Source organism: Lethenteron reissneri, chromosome 54 (genome assembly GCF_015708825.2).
Source record: "Lethenteron reissneri isolate LAM-NWPU_2019-01 chromosome 54, ASM1570882v1, whole genome shotgun sequence".
Classification (NCBI taxonomy): domain Eukaryota; kingdom Metazoa; phylum Chordata; class Hyperoartia; order Petromyzontiformes; family Petromyzontidae; genus Lethenteron; species Lethenteron reissneri.
The window spans coordinates 2,820,786-2,841,361 of NC_083832.1; the positions used below are offsets into that span (position 1 = coordinate 2,820,786).

Here is a 20,576-nt window from a genome sequence, read left to right on the forward strand (position 1 = left end):
GATTTGAAGTTTTCGTGACTGCAGGGATCCATACTCTTTGGTTCTTTCGGTAAAGTCACGTAGAAGGGAAATAATAAAATGATAAAAATATAAAACTATAAAATTATCACGATGTTTCGACTGCAACACAAGCAATCATCATCAGGTGTGAAATCCACAGCAAGAAATGTTTTAAAAAGTGGCGTTTTTTATCTTCAAATTTTCTTGCTGTGGATTTCACACCTGATGATGATTGCTTGTGTTGCAGTCGAAACGTCGTGAGAATTTTTATTGTTTTATATTTATTATTTTATTTTTCCCTTCTACGTGACTTTACCGAAAGAACCAAGAATATGAATCCCTGCAGTCACGAAAGCTTTAAATGAAAATTTATAAATGTGTCGTTAAATCCGTCACCACCCGACACAGCCGGCCAGTAAGGTTTGTCACGTGGCCAGAACGTGCCCATTTGTTACTAGCACTGCACAACCGGTGTGTTGGAGAGTTAAAACCCACATCATTTACAATTCGAGTACGACGTTTCGCTAGTAATTGCCACTAGCATCGTCAAGTGACAGCCAAATTGAAAAAAAATATTTTACCCGGAAAGACAATCGAGGGAGATGATTAAATGAAGTTTTCTTTGTTTTTACATTGAGTGTCCATTTACATTAACGCAAGGCCGTATCCATGGAGTCAACATTGGGGGGGACCAAATCTTCCTGCCTAAAATATTTTAAAAATTCGCTAACACATAGGATGGACTTTTTATTTATTTATTACAATAATGTCTAATAGTGTATTGTATTACATTGCACTGTTTTTTTCTTTTTTATCATTTCTTGTTTCATTGTATGTAATGGCAGAGATTAGGGATTAATAAAGTACAACCATAACCACAATCATATAAACAGAAATCTATTTTATTGCAATATATTTGGGGGGACATTTTGAGCATATTTTAATATTGGAGGGGATGTGTCCCCCCCAAAATATATTATCACAATCTTGCATTAACGTGTATTTCAAACACGTGATGGTATGTAATCGACCATTTAAATAGATTAACATTTTCCGGAGCTCAGCCCTCGGATAAGTTTAATCTTTGATCATAGCTGTCAACCCATACAGTTTACCCCGTATTCTTGTACAGAGAAATTTAGTTTTAAAGTCCATACGGCATACAGCCGTTTCAATATGGGCAACAAAAACGTCAATTTGTTTGTGTTTCTCCCTTGTGATGGGACTTTGTAAGATGAACGTTGAGATTTATAAGGGCACGGGGTGACCAATAAGGTCTAAATTGGTTTGTAATAAGGTTGGCACTCATAAGGGGTTGACATGTGTGCCTGATTGACATCGATTTAGGCCGCAGCCTTATTACCCCCACCCTAAGTTCGCTCATGTCCATGCATTTCCCCTATTTGTGATTACCACTCAGATCATCTGCGTTGTATCGTTGTGTTTGGTGTGATATTGTGTTATCGCTTAAATCGCAAGCAAACCAATTTTTTTGGACGGACGATTTCATGTTCGTATCTTATGATGCGATTCCCCCGTTTTCCTTCAGTGTTATGGATTCTGTGTGTGCGTGTTTTATATCCTCTGTGTTTGGCAACTGTTGCATTTTAATCTTCCTAACGAAAGCGTTTAAATACCCTCACCAAAGATTTCCGTGCAGCAAAACAATCAGGCGACAGCCAGATTTGTGGAGAAATCCTCCTGTTTCGGTCCTAATTTAGAGAAATAAATGTGATGTCGTCACTTGTGAGCGAACCAGGTGCGAAGGCCGGAGGGGAGAATGGTTAATGATGCATATACAGTACAATGGGTATCCATTGCCGGTTGGGTTATTCATGGTGCAATCAACATACATTATGCATGTACATTGTGCATGCACTACACACACGTACAATCCTGCCATATGGTGACATGTATACTATAGGCATGCAGTTAAACGGTGTATGACTTGATAATTCGCTTCCAAACAGTACTTAGCCCGTAGCTAATCCGGCTGTCGCCTAATTATGCTAGTTTGCAATTACTTGGAGAAGGCTCTACAAACAATTGATAGTGATGATCATAACAGGCGCATATTTCTGAAATAAACAAATCATTTTCCCTTTATTGCATGGAGTGCACGTAAACAATACATCCTCAAATGTAAAAAATACCACTTTTTTTCGATTTACAGCTTTCGTGACTGCAGGGATTAATCTTCTTGGTCTGTCGGAAAGACAGCGTCAGACGCTGTTTTTCCGACAGATCTGTTCTTCACTTGAGGACGGCTTGCTTGCGTTGTGGCCGAAACGTCGTGAGAATTGTATTTTATTTTGTTTAATGTTTATTATTTCCCTTCTACGTGACTTTATCGAAAGAACCAAGAAGATAAATACCATTTTGATATAGCAACTGGGTGGCGATTAACAACTGCACACAATTGCCAGGCGACAATCGCTGCCGCACACCACAGATACGCACAATAACGATTTCGACTTTTCTTTGTTAATGATGTTGCCCTACATAAGCAGGGCGACGAAAAATTGTTTAAGACTCATTAGAGTGTTCCTCTCCACGGAAATCTTTAGTAAAAGGCGAAAGATTTATTCGCTCTGAAGAGAAACCAGAGTAAAGTTTAAGGCCACCACTCGTAGGTACTTATATGAACAGTCTTTACATTTATCCTATGGGGCCTTTACTTCGTGACCACATTTTTCATGTAATTTTACTTTCTAATATTAAATATTCGTATAATACTACTTTAAATTAGTGATTGTTTCAGTCTTATTCATCTGTCTACGCGAGGGTTATTGAAGTAAAATAAATAGCATACATACTCACGCTGTGCATAAATTATAGTATTTGACCAATGGGGAGCGGTTGGACCTCTTCCAACCTCTTGGCTCCCGACTCCTGGCCAGGCGCGGTTCGTCCACTAGGGGGCGTTTGGGGCACCGACCCAACCAAGCAACTGGAGATGAGAAATTATTTTTTTTATAATAAAATGTCACGATTCTTTCAACGCGAATTGCCTAACGAAGATAACATTTTAAGTTGTCCGTATTAGAAACCGCTGCTTGCAACGCCGTGGTCTGATTTGTGACTCGGGGAGGTCTCGGGGCAGCTGTGAAGGCGTCCGAGTGAGAGATATTCCCCCTTCATCGTGGCGATCAGCTTCGCATTTTAGCCACGCCGTTTGAGACCCATTCAGGGCGGTGAAAAAGGCGCCCGTGGCTGTATATGAGACGATGGCTGCTATATTTGCACTGTGCAAATATAGCAGCTCATGGCCTACACAGGAGGAAACAACAGCGATGACGATGGCAGCAGGTGCAAGCAAACGAAGAATTAGCAAGGAACACTGTGAAGTCACTTCTAAATATTAAAATGCTGGAGAAGTTGAATGTCAAGCATTGGATTGGGTGGACGTGCTGCGTGGTGCGGTCGTGATGGCGTGGAGGAGGCCGCGATGGCGTGGAGGATGCCGTGATACACTCACTCATCTTACACTGACTCACTCATCATACGCTGACTCACTCACACATTATAAACTCAGTCACACATACACTCACACAACAACTGACCCATTAACTCATCATACATGGATTCACTCATCATACACTCACTCATAATACACTGACTCACTCACACATCACACACTGGGAGTGTCATGCTGCCAGATATGGCTGAAAGTTTGGTCGTACATATTACTGTATGTATATCGTGTATTGTTCAATTTGAGTCAAAGCTCCTATGAGTACTGTTGTTACATTGTATTTTATAGCTTTATTTTGGTGATTTCAATAACACATGGTTAAGCCATGTTTCTTGCGGAAGTGCGGAGTTGGCCTGATAACTTTAATATAAATTGTTTTATGGTTGTTATTGTTTGACTTGCAATACACTGGGATTTTTTCACACTGCGTTGTAATACGGTGGGGTTTTATTTTCTGGAAGATTTGCTGGTTTATCCAGGATGTTTCTGTTGCGCGTCGTCGCTTTAAGATGTTCTCTGTTCATATTTTGTTTGTTGCGGTTGCACCCGACTCAAGAGCCGCATGGCTCACAGGGCTACACCTAATAAATGAAACTTGAAAACTTGAAAGCAACTGGGTCCTGATCAACCGATTCGAACACCACATTTTCAGAGGTCACTTAACAACAGCCCCACCTAATGGAGATATCACGAGCCGCCACTGCTCCTGACCCCCTTTGTCTTCCCAACACAATGCCTCATTACTCCCCCCCCCCCCCCCCCCCAAGTTTTCTGTCGCCCCCCAGCCTGGACCAGGACTATCCCAACCCCTCCGTAACAATCCTTCCCGTTCGACTGACATTAAAACAACTGCACTAACAATCAACCGATTAGCCATTTACAATCACCATACATTTTTATTTAAAACTTTTAATATTTTTATTATTTTATTATTTCCCTTCTACGTGACTTTGCCGAAAGAACCAAGAATATAATTTAATCATTATCATCTTACGTACATTGTTTAATTGCTGTACAGCGCGTTGAAAAAGGCGTTATATAAATCTAGCTAAGATGACGTGCCTCAATAACTTGGCCAATATCCGATAGCTTTTTACAAGGTAATACATTTGAACAAATCTTGTCATTTTAAATTGCTATAATTCTGTGCTGTACACTTTCGCTAAAACTCTTCTTTATGACTGTTCAAAACCCGCATCAAGAGCAGAAAATAAAATCCGTCCCCCATATGGTTTGGTTCAATGCGAAAAGTCGCATTCAACATAAGCACTCACTGCAAGTACAGCATATACGGCAGCAAAATGTTGGTTCTATCTTTTTTAACGAAGGGAGTCCTGCCGAAGCAGGACGACGAAAAATTGTTTAAGACTCATTAGAGTGTTCCTCTCCACGGAAATCTTTAGTAAAAGGCGAAAGATTTATTCGCTCTGAAGAGAAACCAGAGTACTTTAAAACTCCTACTCCACAATACTTATACGAAAACCCGTCTCAATTTACCCTATGGGGTGCTGAGGCAAACGTACAGTATTTGTTTATAATTATTTATTTTAACGTAACCGTCAATTGTGCGAATTCATCTTCACATTTTTGTTGGTGTTCGATGCCATGAAAACGTATAAACTTAAAGCTATTCACGTGAAGAAGCATTTTACATTTAGACATTGCCGCTAGCTCATTATGCATAATCGGGGTATTCGACCAATGGGAGGCCCGCGTCTCTCATTGGCTTCAAAGCAGACTCCACGTGTGTGTCAGTGTGTGATGCAGCGGAACTTGGTGAAACGTTTTCAAAGCACGAGTCACTCACATTTCTGAAGAGATGCCGCCCACTAACTCTGCAGTCCTTATAACCTGAAGAAGACCGCTTGTGTTGCGATCGAAACGTCGTGGGTTTTTTGCTCATAATTAAGATTTGTGTTTTCTAACTACGTGACTTCACCGAAAGAACCAAGAATATGAATAACTGGCTGTACTACCCGGCTTCGCCCGGGACTTGGATTCACCACGCCCGGCCGCCTTTGTCTCCCCAGTGGCGATGTTCGCACACAACACACCAGTTACTTGTTTGAGGCTGAGTCGACCTAGGGGAGGCCCAGGACCGGTTGAAATAATCGTCGCCGGGTTCGTAGCGCAGCGCGCTGACCACGACACGACAATGCGTTACGCTACCACATGCGCGGGTCACGTGACAGATTTGACGTCACAGCTCACTTGCATTACTAGCAGTCGCCGCCCGCTTCGCGGGCGGTGTGTATATACTTGGTTGGTGGGGAGTTGAAAGTGGCTGGACACAATATACATGTTTTGGTGATTGTTTTATGTTTCTTTTTGTGAGGTTATATTATTTTTATGAGACGCTCAATCGACAGTATTCAAGAATACAACTTATTCAAATATAGAATGCAACTTATTCAAATATATCTGGCGATACACTCCGTCTTCCTCCTCGTCGTCAGGTCCCTCAATAAGCGCCTTGATGTTGGATCTTGCCGTGACTCGCGATAATGCCACGTACAGTTGGCCGTGCGAGAAACATGGCGTTGGTAGATATAATCCCAGGTTGTGAACAGTTTGCCCTTGCGCCTTGTTGATGGTCATCGCGAAGGCTGGGACAATGGGGAACTGTTTGCGCCGAAGTCGAAATGGGAAGTCCTTCGTGTCCAATTCGCGGCGGATATGGTTGTTCTCAAGCAGCGAGTCCAAGACCAAGTGTGGGTACTCGGAAAGCTGCGGGAGGTCGTCAAAGTCCGACAGAGCCATCCCACCTGCCGTGAGGAACTCGTGGAGGCTGTGAAGGGTCTTGAACTTTACCATTTCTTTTATTTTCTTTGATGCTGCTAATCCTGAATAATGCACGGGCATAAGCAGTACTAATCACATACCTGCATTTCCCATATCCCCTCCCTTTGATGCTGCTAATCCTGCATAATGCACGGGCATAATTAGTACTAATCACATACCTGCATTTTCCATAAATATGCTAAATTCCTTATGATATGCAAATTATTTGTCAAGGCGCCCTTTCCCCCCCTTCCAACCCAGCTTATATATATGCTCCAAGCACGTGTGCTGTTTCATTCAGACGCTGTCGCCTAGACAGACCTGGTTTTCACCTGAGGACGGCTGCTTGCGTTGTGGTTGAAACGTCGTGAGAATTATTTTATTATGTTTAATTATTTTTATTTTATTACTTCCCTTCTACGTGACTTTACCAAAAGAACCAAGAAGATTTACCATTTCTTCTTTGTTGGTCAGCTGGCGGTACTGGTACTCGTAATCGCGAGCCAATTCGTCGTAGAATTTATCCCAGAGAGCCTTCGTATCTGCTGGCATGGAATACAGCAGAATCGTAGCGAAGAGTTGACGAAGCTGGTACGGCATCTGAAAGAGCGAGGCTTCTTCCAGACACGCAACCCATTCGCGATCGCTCTCAAGGTAGCCTGCTCGCATGGCTGCTTCCAGCGGTTTGTTTTGTTTTATTTTATTCGTAACGCACCATCCATATGCGCTCCACCATCCACCATGCCCTTGCACCGCAAAGACACAGCTCCGGTGTGCGTCAGCGTGTGTGCCATCCACAGTGACATTGGTCAGCAATTGCACCGTTCCGATCGCACACAGGTTGGCCCCTGCATCCTCCGTCTGTATGTACACACACAGACAGATGCGCTATGGGGCCACCTATTTTTTTCTTATATTAAAATGTATTTTGTTGGTGTTTTTACATTTACGTATTCCCATTGTGGGTGTTTTACGCATGCATCAGATTTTTGGGTTCCTCACATATGGTATCAGAGGTGTGGGTCACTCCATTTCTCAATCGAACAATAACGGGGATCGTTTGAGTTATGACAGCTTGCAGATAGAAACATTGCATGATCGTATACTAATAATGACAGAATTTGTACCCCAGTGGAGGGCATCCCCCACCCGGCGCTTCTTACCGGTACTGTGAGACTTACAAATCCAGACCTCTCCTCCTCCTGAAGCGTTGACAATACCCTGTGGTAGTACCATAATCATCTCAATAAAGCGATCACTTTCCAATGGCCATTTTGATCCCGGGAGTTACCCGGGTGGTGTCACACTGTACTCATTGTTTTAGCACAAATTCCGATATGGCTTGTGCAACGGCCAGAGAGTGACAGCAGCGGGGGCCGGGCTGCAACCTTTGTAGACAGTTTATTACATTTCAAAGTGCATGGGATTGGCACTCCAAAACATCATAAATGTACAGTAACGCCAACTGCATCCGTGGCAAACATGATACGCGGACACATGCCGCATATTATGCAACACATGCCCTTACCAGCAGCAGCATGCACAACATCTCAATTACACAACCGAAGTAGACAGCAAGCCGTCCATGGAGACGTGATCAACGTCAATACATAATAATGATTAATAAGCCGGATAAACCAAAAAGTACCCATTGTACCCATTAAACAGTCAGCTGGGTTGCCCCATGGGGGTATTGACCCATGGGCGAAACTGTAGGGGGCGCCACGAAACTGGCCGTGGTCCCGGCAGGTGAAGCTGCCAGCTCAGTCCGCTAAGACTCACTGTATAGCGACCCCTGCCTACTCGTAAGGTAAAGTTGTTTGGGGACTCCACTAATCGCAGCACGCAGCACCAATTTTTTACATAAATATACGTAATATTAGCGTAACTACCATTCGCACACTTGCATACACACCACACTCACACAGCGCAGGGTCTGCGACCCACAGTGCACTGTGTGGGGGCCGTTGGCCCCCGGGGTCCCTCCCGCCTGCATCCCCTATTCCGTTTACGTTACCCCACCTCCCTATTACCCGCTACGGTTTCGCCGGCATTCGAATGCGACGCCCCTACTGTTACAGCCTCGCGCCGCGCTCCCACGCTGCGAGCATACGTGCGCACATCATCGTCAATCAAACGCCGTGCTCGCAGTATAGCCCTGTGCGGCACGTTACCAATGCGCATCCGTATCCGACATGTAACGAACGTATGCACACACACACACACGCCGCTCCGTGCACTCCAACTCCACACCAACTACGCAAGTTATGATCGCGCACCTGTATCACACACGGAGTGAACACACGCGACACCCACTCTTGCGCCGCTCTGCGCAGCGCTCGCCGTCTGCTGGCCGCTTGCGTTATGATCGCGCACCTGGGGTACGCCTATTACGCACGCCGCGAGCTTACGCACACACAGTACCACACGCGTTCCCACACGCAACCCGCGCGCTCAGCTCCGCGCAGCGCTCACTCACGTGGCGAACCACGGTGCACACAGCGCACCCACACGCTCACACCGCACGACAAGATCACGCGAGACCACGCTTCGCTATTAATGATTTATTATATGCTACCTGCGAATTGATGTGTAATCAGTGAGTCGACGAGGCTGGCCTATTCCACTAAACCTGTACCTATTCCCTATTTATCGGCTTACGATACCCTACTTCACCTCCCCACTCACTGTTTGGTGCCCGCGGAGGTTCGCTGCTCTCTGCGCTAACAGCGTACCTCGATGCGTCGCACGGACGTCCGGGTCGCTGGCTGGAAGTCCTGCTGGTCCGCTGGCCTGGAGAGAAGGGAGCTATTTTCCCTCTGCGCCCCTCTATTTATCCTCCCTACCTCCAAAGGGGATGCTGCGCTGAACAATGGGCTCGTGCACCCCAAGCCCGCGCACGGCAGTCCCCAGGCGCTGTTGATATGCTAATCAGTGTGCTGCGTGCAAGGCGTAAATCCTAATTAATCCCTTACCCTCCCTAACAATAGGGCCTGCGCGCTCAAGCGCAATTATCCCAACCCTCCATGACTATGCGCAACAGCCCCTGTGACCCCGCTATTCATGCTGTTTCGTGCCTCCCGTGCTTGCCCCGTCGACTCGTGGGGGTGTGTGTGGGGGGAAATGCGCCTCAACCGCGGTGGCCGAATGCCCCACGCCGCGACCACACCATATTAAGGCCGGCAGCAGCGCCGCGGTACCACGTAGCACGGGGGAGGTCATCCAATTCCCTGATCGCCGGAAACCGTGAGAATTAATCCCGATAAGGGTCTCTCGGATAAAAACCGGTCGATCAGGTAACCTTCCCTTCCAGCTCTATGGGGGGGGGGGGGGGGATGCGTGCGGGTGTGTGCTTATGTGGGGCGGGTGATGGGGGGCAGTGCGGTGGGGGAAGCCGGGCGGCTCCCTGGCTCGGCAGAGCGGCCCCGTCGCTGTGGCACCACATAGCCCCCCGGGGTGCCAGTCCCCGTCCCGGGTTGACTTGAGCACCTCGCCTGGGTTGCCCCCACGAGGTATCGCCGCGGGGTCCGCGGGATTCGCCCGGCCCTTGTGGCTGGCCTCGGGGGTGGCGGCTCCGTCTCCTGGGGCTCCGGCGGTGGTCTCCTCCTCCATTCCAACGGCTCCCCTCGGCCCCTGGCACCTGCGGGCTGGGGAACAAACTCAGAGGCGGTGGGGTTTAAGGGTCGCCGTCCTCGTCGCCCCCGGCCCCGCCCGGGGCCCCTCGGAGCCCTGGGCTCCGTGGGGCCCATATACTGCGCGAGGCCCCCGGGCACGGGGGATGCGGGTACTCCGGGGTTTCGGGGCCTTCGGGTGACGGGGTTCTCTCTCGCCGGGGCCGCTTTCCACGGTTTTAAGCGGCGGACATTGACCACCGTCTCTCGACCCCTCTCCCCGCCATCAATGAGTACCGTCCAGGGGGAGATCTGTCGCACCACGGTCCAGGGTCCCCGCCAGTAGGTCGTCAGTTTCCCCACCTGCCCGGCCCCGACGCGAGGGGTGTGTAGCCACACCTTAGCACCTGTCAGGAATAAGGGGGGTTCCATGCGGGGTCGGGTGCCCTGTTCCTGCCGCCGATGCGCGGCTTCCCCTTGCGGGTATGCTCGGCCTCGGGCTTCTCGTAGGGTCTCCAACAGGTGTTCCACGGGGCGGCTTCCCTCCTCCGGCTGGGGGGAAGGGACGCCGAATAGCAGATCTGCGGGTAAACGAGACTCACGGCCGAACATCATTAAAAACGGGGTTTGTCCCGTCGACGTGTGTACGGTGGTGGCGTAGGCGAAAAGGGCGTAGGGGAGGTGTTCATCCCAATCCCGTTGATTTGCGGCCGCCATACGTTTGAGTTTCCCCGATAAGGTCTGATTCATGCGCTCCACCATCCCGTTCGCCTGGGGGTGGTACGCTGTGGTTCGGTCCTTCTGGATTCCGAACTCTCGGCACAGTGCCTGGAACAACTCGGCCTCGAACTCGCTACCCTGGTCGGTGAGGACTCGTTCTGGGATCCCGTGCTTAAGTACGTAGTGTTCCACAAATGCCCGGGCCACCACCAAGGCCGTTTTATCAGGGATGGCCACTGCCACGGGGTAGCGGGTGAAATACTCTACTGCGACTAGGATATATCGGTTGCCTCGATGGGATCGCGGGAATGGCCCCTGTAGGTCGATCCCAACCAGCTGATTCGTGCGGCTGACGCGGAACGGCCTTAGGGGTACCTGGTATCGTGCCGGTTTCGGCCCGCACTGCTGACAGGCGCGGCAGCCCTGTACCCAGGCCGCCACGTCTTGTGCCAATTTGGGCCAGAGATACTGGCGACGCAGGGTCTCTCGAGTACGTCGTTCCCCATCGTGGCCCCCGAGTGGGTGGTCATGCACCAGCCGTAGCAGCTGGGGTCGCACCTGGGCAGGAACACAGATGCACCCCGGCTGGCCGGCCTCGGTTAACTCCCATACCACTCCGTTCCGCACACACAACCGGGCATACAAACCGCTCCAGGGTCCTGGTAGGGCGCTCTTTTCCTCCCGCAGTGCCGCCTCCACTGCCGCCAGATCCGGATCTCGCTGCTGGGTCTGTCTCAGCTGCTCGTCGTTTAGGCCCGGGAAGGCGCAGCCGACGTCCTCCTGGATCCGTCCAATCGGGTCCCGAGCCGCGGGTCCCGCGCTTGCCGGGCGGTCGACGGGATCCTCAGTGCCACCTGTGAGGGTTTCCGTGGCGCACACTGCACTCTCTCTCGCTGGGGGGGGGTCAGTGGCCGCGGCCTCTCGGGGGTCCGTTGCCTGCCGGCAGCGTCCCCCCGTGAAACACGGGCAGGCCTCCTCCGCCCTCGTCTCGGCGTACACCGTGGGTCGCCTCGACAAGGCGTCCGCGTTTGCATGCGTCCGGCCAGCCCGATACTCGATTTGCAGGTTGTACTCCTGCAACTGCGCCAACCACCGGGCCATCTGCCCCCGCGGCTCCTTGAATGTAAGAAGAAACTGCAGAGCATAATGGTCAGTGCGGACGCGACATCTCCTGCCGTACAAATACGGCCGGAACTGTTTGCATGCGAAAATCACGGCGTACAACTCTTGGCGGGTCACGCAATAGTTCAGCTCGGCCCCACTCAAGGTCCGGCTGGCGTACGCGATGACTCGTTCCGTTCCATCCTGTACCTGTGACAACACCGCGCCCAGCCCGCTGCTGCAGGCGTCGGTGTCCAAAATAAAATCGGTGGTAAAATCGGGGAAAGCGAGGGTGGGGGCGTGGGTGAGGTGATCTTTGAGAGTGGTGAAGGCCGTCTGGCAGGCCCCCGTCCACTGGTAGGGGTGCTTAGGGGAGGTGAGTTGGGTGAGAGGGCGTGCAATCTCGCTGAATCCCTTTACAAATCGACGATAATAGGTGGCGAGCCCCAAAAATGATCTGGTCTCCGTCAGATTCCTTGGCCGTGGCCACTCCACTACGGCGCGTACCTTCTCCGGATCGGTGCGCACGCCTGCCTCGCTGACGCGATGCCCGAGGTACCCCACCTCGCGTTGTGCGATGTAACACTTACGTGGCTTGAGCTTGAGATGAGCCGCTCGCAGTCGCTGGAACACCTCGCGAAGCCTGGACCAATGCTCAGACAAAGATCTACTGAACACTATCACATCGTCCAAGTAAATCAGGCACTGTTCCCACTGCAAGCCCCGCATCACCAACTCCATCAACCGCTGGAACGTCGCGGGCGCGTTAGTGAGTCCGAACGGCAACACTCGAAACTCAAACAGGCCCATCGGGGTGGTGAATGCGGTTTTCGGCCGATCCTCCTCCGCCATCTCCACCTGCCAGTACCCGGACGCGAGATCGAGGGTGGAAAAATATCGCGCTCCGGCGAGGCTGTCGAAGGTGTCGTCGATGCGGGGTATGGGGAAGGCATCGCCGAGCGTGACTGCATTTAGTTTACGGTAATCGACGCAGAACCGGGTTGACCCATCCTTTTTCGTTACTAGTACCACTGGGGCTGACCAGGGGCTCGCCGAGGGCTGAATTATGTTATCGCGAAGCATGTCCCCAACCGCCTCCTTGATCTGGGTGCGTTCGGGTGCGCCCACTCGGTACGCAGGGAGTTTGATGGGTCGGGCTGCACCGGTGTCAATTTGGTGCTTAACAAGGTCGGTCCGACCCACGTCCGAGTCGTGTTCGCTGAACACGTCGGCATACTCCCGCAGTAACTCGCGCAGCCGATCGGCCTCTCCCTTAGGTAAGTCCGCCCATGGTACATGTAACGCGTCGAGCAGGGGAACGACCTCGGCTCGGGGAGTCGGGCCGACTCGCCAGGCCAGGTCCTGCTCACCCTCAGGACGACCGGGGTCCTCAGCCCAGAGTGCGAACACCGAGTCGTTAGAGTGGCGTGCGTGCAGGGGGTGTACTGTGGCTATCGGGGTGCGCCGTCGCAGTATCGCTGGGGTATTGTGGGGGTTAAACATCCGCATAAACAATCGGTCCCCATCTGCGTTTACCAACGTGGCGGATCCCACAACCCCATACCGTTTTGCCAACTCCGGGTGAGGAGTTAGCATTACCTCCCCTGATGGTCGGAGCGCGGGGTCGGTGGGGGATGTTGCCACCGGCACCAGCATCTCGGTGAGCGGGCCGATGGTGACTGCCGTCGCCAGGATAGCGGCCACAGGTGCAAAGCGGCGGCGGGTTGGTTCTCGTCCCAGGAACGGTATCCGCTCGCCGTTGCTCTCCATGGTGGCGCATCGCTGGCGGGGTTGCACGTTGAGTCCCAACCGTTCTAGGAGGTCGGTGCCTGCGATACACTCGTGACACAACGCACTCGACACGTAGAACTCCTGCGTGCACACCTGGCTGCCTATGCGGACTTCTAGGGTGGCTCTCCCCAGCAGCCCCATTCCGGCTCCGCTCGCAGTGTGCAGCGCGCGGTCCGGGGCCTGCAGGTGACGCACGTCGACCCCGATCGCGCTGCAGTGCGCTGCGCTCACGAGCGAGGCCACCGCCCCCGTGTCCAGCAGGATTCGGGTACGCACTCCGTTTACCTCCCCTTCCACCAGCGACGTGGCCCCCGTGATCCCCGCCACCAGCTCCCGCAGCCAGTCGCCAGGAGTCACCGTTTCTGTGGGCGTTGTTGCTGGAACCTGTGTGGAGATCACTCGCTCGCCATTATTCTCACAGCTTGTTTGTGTCGGGGCTACGTCGATTTCACCCCCCGGTGGTCCCCTCTCTAGGGGGGCCTTAGTGTTTGACCTTAGCTCTTGTCTAGCTCGGGCGACCTGAGGACAGTCCCTCACTAGATGCCCTCGGCGATCGCACATATAACATGCCCGGGGAGGGGTGGCGGCTCCGTAGTGGGCTCTCTGCCCACTCCCTCCTCCCCCAGTGCGCTGCTGCTCATACTCTGCTTCTAGTCGCGCTATCCTTCCAGTTAGCCCTCCTACCGTGGAGTCTAGTTCCCCCATCTCGGATCGGATGGTCTCAACGGAGGATTGCAGTTGGGTCATATTTGTATTCGTTTCCTCGCGTACCTGGGTTACCTGGCCGGAGACATCCTTTATACCCGTTTGTATACCGGCAACCCATCCCGGGGTTGTCTCGCGGGACACTGGAGGCTCTCTTTCCCGGCCCCTTACCGTCCTCGCGAGCTCCTGTTCCTCCTCCTCGTCTTCCGAGAGCAGGCTCGCAATGACGCGCTCTCGTCCCAGCCCCCGGAGCTGCGCGCGTTCGCTGTGAATTCTTTCACACTTACGTGCGCGCTCGACAAGGGCGTTAAAGGGAAGACGTGGGCAGCTCATGTCTGGCTGCCACCACGCCGTGCGAGACAGGTACCGCTGGATTTTCTCGGCGGCCAGTTCCTCAATAACATCAGTTGCGTACCCCGGGCGTGCGATCTTTGTTAACTCGCGCACATCCTCGGCGTAATCACGTAGATCTTCGCCAGGTTGGCGACGGCGCGCCTCTAAGGCCGATTTTGCTTCCTCCTCGTCACGCGTGCCGAAACGCTGATCGAGTCGGCGCATCAGCTCCTCTAGCTGTGTCTGTGCGCTCGCGGGTAACGCTTCTACAAAATCGGCTGCCCGCCCATCAAGATTCATATTAAGTTGACGTGCGGCACGTTACCAATGCGCATCCGTATCCGACATGTAACGAACGTATGCACACACACACACACGCCGCTCCGTGCACTCCAACTCCACACCAACTACGCAAGTTATGATCGCGCACCTGTATCACACACGGAGTGAACACACGCGACACCCACTCTTGCGCCGCTCTGCGCAGCGCTCGCCGTCTGCTGGCCGCTTGCGTTATGATCGCGCACCTGGGGTACGCCTATTACGCACGCCGCGAGCTTACGCACACACAGTACCACACGCGTTCCCACACGCAACCCGCGCGCTCAGCTCCGCGCAGCGCTCACTCACGTGGCGAACCACGGTGCACACAGCGCACCCACACGCTCACACCGCACGACAAGATCACGCGAGACCACGCTTCGCTATTAATGATTTATTATATGCTACCTGCGAATTGATGTGTAATCAGTGAGTCGACGAGGCTGGCCTATTCCACTAAACCTGTACCTATTCCCTATTTATCGGCTTACGATACCCTACTTCACCTCCCCACTCACTGTTTGGTGCCCGCGGAGGTTCGCTGCTCTCTGCGCTAACAGCGTACCTCGATGCGTCGCACGGACGTCCGGGTCGCTGGCTGGAAGTCCTGCTGGTCCGCTGGCCTGGAGAGAAGGGAGCTATTTTCCCTCTGCGCCCCTCTATTTATCCTCCCTACCTCCAAAGGGGATGCTGCGCTGAACAATGGGCTCGTGCACCCCAAGCCCGCGCACGGCAGTCCCCAGGCGCTGTTGATATGCTAATCAGTGTGCTGCGTGCAAGGCGTAAATCCTAATTAATCCCTTACCCTCCCTAACAATAGGGCCTGCGCGCTCAAGCGCAATTATCCCAACCCTCCATGACTATGCGCAACAGCCCCTGTGACCCCGCTATTCATGCTGTTTCGTGCCTCCCGTGCTTGCCCCGTCGACTCGTGGGGGTGTGTGTGGGGGGAAATGCGCCTCAACCGCGGTGGCCGAATGCCCCACGCCGCGACCACACCATATTAAGGCCGGCAGCAGCGCCGCGGTACCACGTAGCACGGGGGAGGTCATCCAATTCCCTGATCGCCGGAAACCGTGAGAATTAATCCCGATAAGGGTCTCTCGGATAAAAACCGGTCGATCAGGTAACCTTCCCTTCCAGCTCTATGGGGGGGGGGGGGGGGGGCTGCGGGCGGGTGTGTGCTTATGTGGGGCGGGTGATGGGGGGCAGTGCGGTGGGGGAAGCCGGGCGGCTCCCTGGCTCGGCAGAGCGGCCCCGTCGCTGTGGCACCACAACTGCACCACTGCGGCACAGACCTTGCCAGACCTATGCTTTCGCTCTCCTCCGGCTGTTTTATTTTTTTATTTTTATCGAATCAAAGTGAGCTTAGGCTTTTTGCCGGCTGTTTTATTTTTATCGAATCAGAGTGAGCTGTCTGGGCGGGCCCGTAAATAAATAAATAAACGTCCAGACACGCACGCAGATGACCAAACCAGCGTAGTTGTTTAAGATTGAGCTCCCCCCTAAAAAAAGTATATTTTTATACTTTTTGCATGATGTACAGTCTGGAAAGTACCCACATGGGAAATTTCCAGTTTGTTGCATGTCGGGAAGTAGGCTAAACATTTTAAACAAACACACATAATCACAACTTTCCCTTTTATATACAGTTTATGGAGATTTGCCTTTTATATATATGGAGAAGATAAAATAAGCATTTAGATCAGTGAGGCTTCCCTGGGTTATCACGCAATTATTCGTGTTTGCTTTTATGTGCACTGAATGACATCATTAACGTCCTGCAAATATGTTCTGTGATAGCGTGTGCTTTTTTATTATTATTTGATTATTTCCGAACATTTCAATAGATTATTTTCGTGAAGAAAACATAAGCCCGATGACCGACGCAGTGTGGAGGGGGGGGCTTTCATCCAGCAGTTGACTGACGAAGAGCCAAGCGGAGCAACGCGAATGGTGACAAAGCGATGAGCATGAGATGCGTCAAACACATTGACGTCTTCCTCCAACAGTGGATAGACCAGAGCTGCTTGACATACCTGTCCAACCCCTTATTACAGACCAATTCAGACCTTATTGGTCACCCCATGCCCCTTATACATCTCAACGTTCATTCTACAAAGCCCGATCACAAGGGAGAAACACAAACAAATAGACTAAAACATGTTCTAACGCAATTTCCCTGTACATGATTACGGGTAAACTGTACGGGTTGAGGCTTATGCAACAATATTATATCCAACAAATGATGGACGTTTAAATCAATATTCTAGTGAGCTCGCTAACTTTGGATGATTTTTTTGTTCAAATAAATGTATATTCGACGGGTCTAAAATGTACGTTAGGGGCCGTCCATAAATGACGTCACGCACCTAGAGGGGGGGGGGGTCAGACATTTGCGACTATGTGTGACGAGGGGGGGGGGGGGGTTGAGAAATTTGACGTCACATCAAAATGCGCAACTTTAAATAAATATAGACAACACGTTCTACTTAATTAAATCTACTTTTTAATAAATGTTTTCTCCTACAACAGAGTGCAGCGCCACATTAAATACGCACTACAATGACAATAGTTTAAAGCGATTTGAAGCATGTTTAAAAAATTGGGGGAGGGGGGGGGCAGAGCTTTTTGACGTCACATTTGAGGGAGGGGTCTGACTTTTTGTGACGACGGGGGGGGGGTCAAAAATCGCGTGACGTCATTTATGGACGGCCCCTTATATCGTGATGTATGCAACTGATTCAATTACTGTTCACCATCCACAACAACAAATGTTGTTACTACGAAAGGCCAAAGCCTGCTAATAACAAAATATGTATTTATTTTCGGGGAATCCAATGGGCAGTCGGGGCGGGTCAGCGAATTACCAATGCACTTTTGCTAGTACACACTGTAATCGATATTCCTCCAAAAACGAACAACGCGCTATATAGGCATCAATACGTGATTCGCATTTTAAATGGCTCCATCGCGTTCAATGTAAAGGCTTGGTTGGAGAAGGCTCTACAAGCAATAGACAGACCAATTGATGAGCATAGCAGGCGCATATTTCTGAAATGAACAAAAAAAATCCCTTTATTGTATAAATGCACATAAACAATACACCCTAAAATGTTTTTGTAATACCATTTTTATATAGCAACTGATGATGTGGCTATGAACAACTGCACACAATGAGCAGGCCACAATCGCTGCCACGCACAATAACGCCCACGATTCGACTTTTCTTTGTTAATGATGTTGCCCTACATAAGCAGGGCGACGAAAAATTGTTTAAGACTCATTAGAGTGTTCCTCTCCACGGAAATCTTTAGTAAAAGGCGAAAGATTTATTCGCTCTGAAGAGAAACCAGAGTAAAGTTTATTCCATCACTCGTAGGTACTTATATAAATACGCTGTCAATTTACGCTATGGGGCTCTTTGACATGTGTCGTTAACTTTTAATCTTTAGTATATTCATGATTTTAGAATACATATTAATATTATTGCTCACTTAGTTTCAAATTCGTAGTAAATACTATAAAGCTATTCACGTAAAGAAAGACGTATTTCTGTTTAGTGGTTACAGCGGTCTGTCGTGCATAATTGCGTTATTCGACCAATGGGAAGAGGGGAAGGTAAAACCGCGTCTTTCATTGGTTCCCAAGTTTCCTCTCTCCGTCTGCGTGACGCTCCCCGACTTTGTGGTCAAACGTCTGCAGAATCGCTTAAGTCTCAAGAATCCGTGACAAGTTCCTGGGTTAATCTCCAGCCTCAGCAGACTGTAAAGGAGCAAGCGCTGTCCGCGAGCACCCAATGAAGGCCGCAACGGCACGCTAGGATGTGGCCGGGCAGCTTCCACGCTAACCGCTGCACCACCGCTCCCCGGCGGAGTCCTGCAGAGAGCGATGGCCGGGAAGGGGTTGGCAGATCGCTTGTGAGCGCCACTGAGGTCGTCTTCTTCTTCCATTGCAACTGAGCAAGCCTCACGTCTCCTCCTTCCTCCACAGGCCAGGTTGGATGTGACCAAGGCCGTATTTATAATATATATAAAGTCCCCCCAATACAATATATTGCTATTAAAAAAATTGCTATGCTATGGAAATAAAAACAACAATTTGCTATACCTTAGCCACACTATCTGGGCTTGTCTTCATATAAATCAATGCATAGATTTCTGTTTATATGATTGTGGTTATGGTTGTACTTTATTAATCCCTAATCTCTGCCATTACATACAATTAAACAAGAAATGGTAAAAAAAATGTAAAGACAGGGCGATGTAATACAATACACTATTCGACATTATTGTAAAAAAAAAGTCCATCCCATGTGTTAGTGAATTTTTAAAATATTTTCGGCAAGAAATTAGTTTTCAAATTTAGATATTTTCCTGGGTTGGGAAATATTTGGTCCCCCCCAATGTTGACTCCATGGCTTACGGCCTTGAGTGCGACACACCGGGCGAGTGCGGCCACCCTCTCTGAGGACTCGGGGAAGGTCACCACCAACTTGGCCACGTGAACAACCCAGCCACGCCTGCCCCAAAACAAAATCAGTCGCTTTGAAGCAGAGGTCGCAAACGGGTTTTGATTCCTTACCCGTACCCGGCCGGGTACGGGTAGCCGGGTATCGGGTAGGGTATGGGTATCGGGTACCCGGTTGCGACCTCTGCTTTGAAGGGAGACCCAGAATGACTGTAACTCGAGCACCTCCGCTCCGTATGAATAACGGACATCGATATTTGAACCAATTGTCCATTTAAATTTAGCTGTCTTTTCTTGGATTTTCTGTTTGCACATAGTCACATAGTCACTTTAAGATGTTTTCTTGTTCATGTTTTTGTTTGTTGCGGTTGCACCCGATTCAAGAGCCGAATGGCTCACAGGGCTATATCTAATAAATTAAACTGAAAACTGAATTTAGTGAGGTGTCCTAACGAGCTAAATAACTGCAAGCGGATAAAAAAAACAATTAAACGTGCGCTTTGCACGCATGGCAACACTGTGTTCGCGTGCGCCGGTTACTCTGGAAACCAACATTGTTTACGACCAACACGTTCAGGTACCTTATATCGTGCTCGGTTATACCATAGGGGCCGTCCATAAATGACGTCACGCACCTAGGGGGGGGGGGTGTTGAGAAATATGATAAAACCACACCGATTAATCTTCTTGGTTCTTTCGGTAAAGTCACGTAGAAGGGAAATAAAAAAATAAAAAAATATTACTTTATTATTTCCCTTCTAGGCAGTCCCTCCAGAAAAACGCGATTATGCGATCGCAAGATTCCACGCAAAATCAGCCAAAGTCCGCATATTTATGCGGGGGGCGCGTTTTTTTCAAATACGCCGCACTTTCGCCGCATAAATTGCAGATTTCCGCGCGCAAAATATGCGGGCTTGCATGATTTCATAATCCCCGCATTTTCGTTGCAAAAAGTCACATATCTTAGCAGAAAGTTGAAAAATGTTGCGTTTACTTCACACAAGCGCAGCCATTTCCCCTGTTGCCATGGGAACGTTATGAAGTGTTAGAGGCTACGTAGTTAGTTTTATTCAGGAGTTTATGCAACTTTACAGTTGTAAGATTGCACTTTTTTGTTAGTAGTATGTAAATTTACATTACTGTAAGACTGTACTGTTACTGTATTGCTTACGTTACTGTGCACTGAAAACACTTATTTTAACAGAAGATGTCTGTTTTGTATAGCTACCTCTGTAAAACAGGAAGCACACATTTTATTTTTAAATATT

At 50.1% G+C, this 20,576-nt stretch overlaps 3 non-coding genes across 3 annotated transcripts; all 3 read right to left on the minus strand.

Moving 5' to 3' along the window:
• Positions 1 to 2,494: 2,494 nt before the first annotated feature.
• Positions 2,495 to 2,611, minus strand: LOC133356616 (U5 spliceosomal RNA). The gene has a single exon (XR_009756866.1). It is a non-coding gene; the product is annotated as a U5 spliceosomal RNA (small nuclear RNA).
• Positions 2,612 to 4,805: 2,194 nt separating this feature from the next.
• Positions 4,806 to 4,922, minus strand: LOC133356625 (U5 spliceosomal RNA). Its single transcript, XR_009756875.1, has one exon. It is a non-coding gene; the product is annotated as a U5 spliceosomal RNA (small nuclear RNA).
• A 13,160-nt stretch (positions 4,923 to 18,082) lies between these two features.
• Positions 18,083 to 18,199, minus strand: LOC133356617 (U5 spliceosomal RNA). Its single transcript, XR_009756867.1, has one exon. It is a non-coding gene; the product is annotated as a U5 spliceosomal RNA (small nuclear RNA).
• Between the last annotated feature and the right edge of the window lie 2,377 nt (positions 18,200 to 20,576).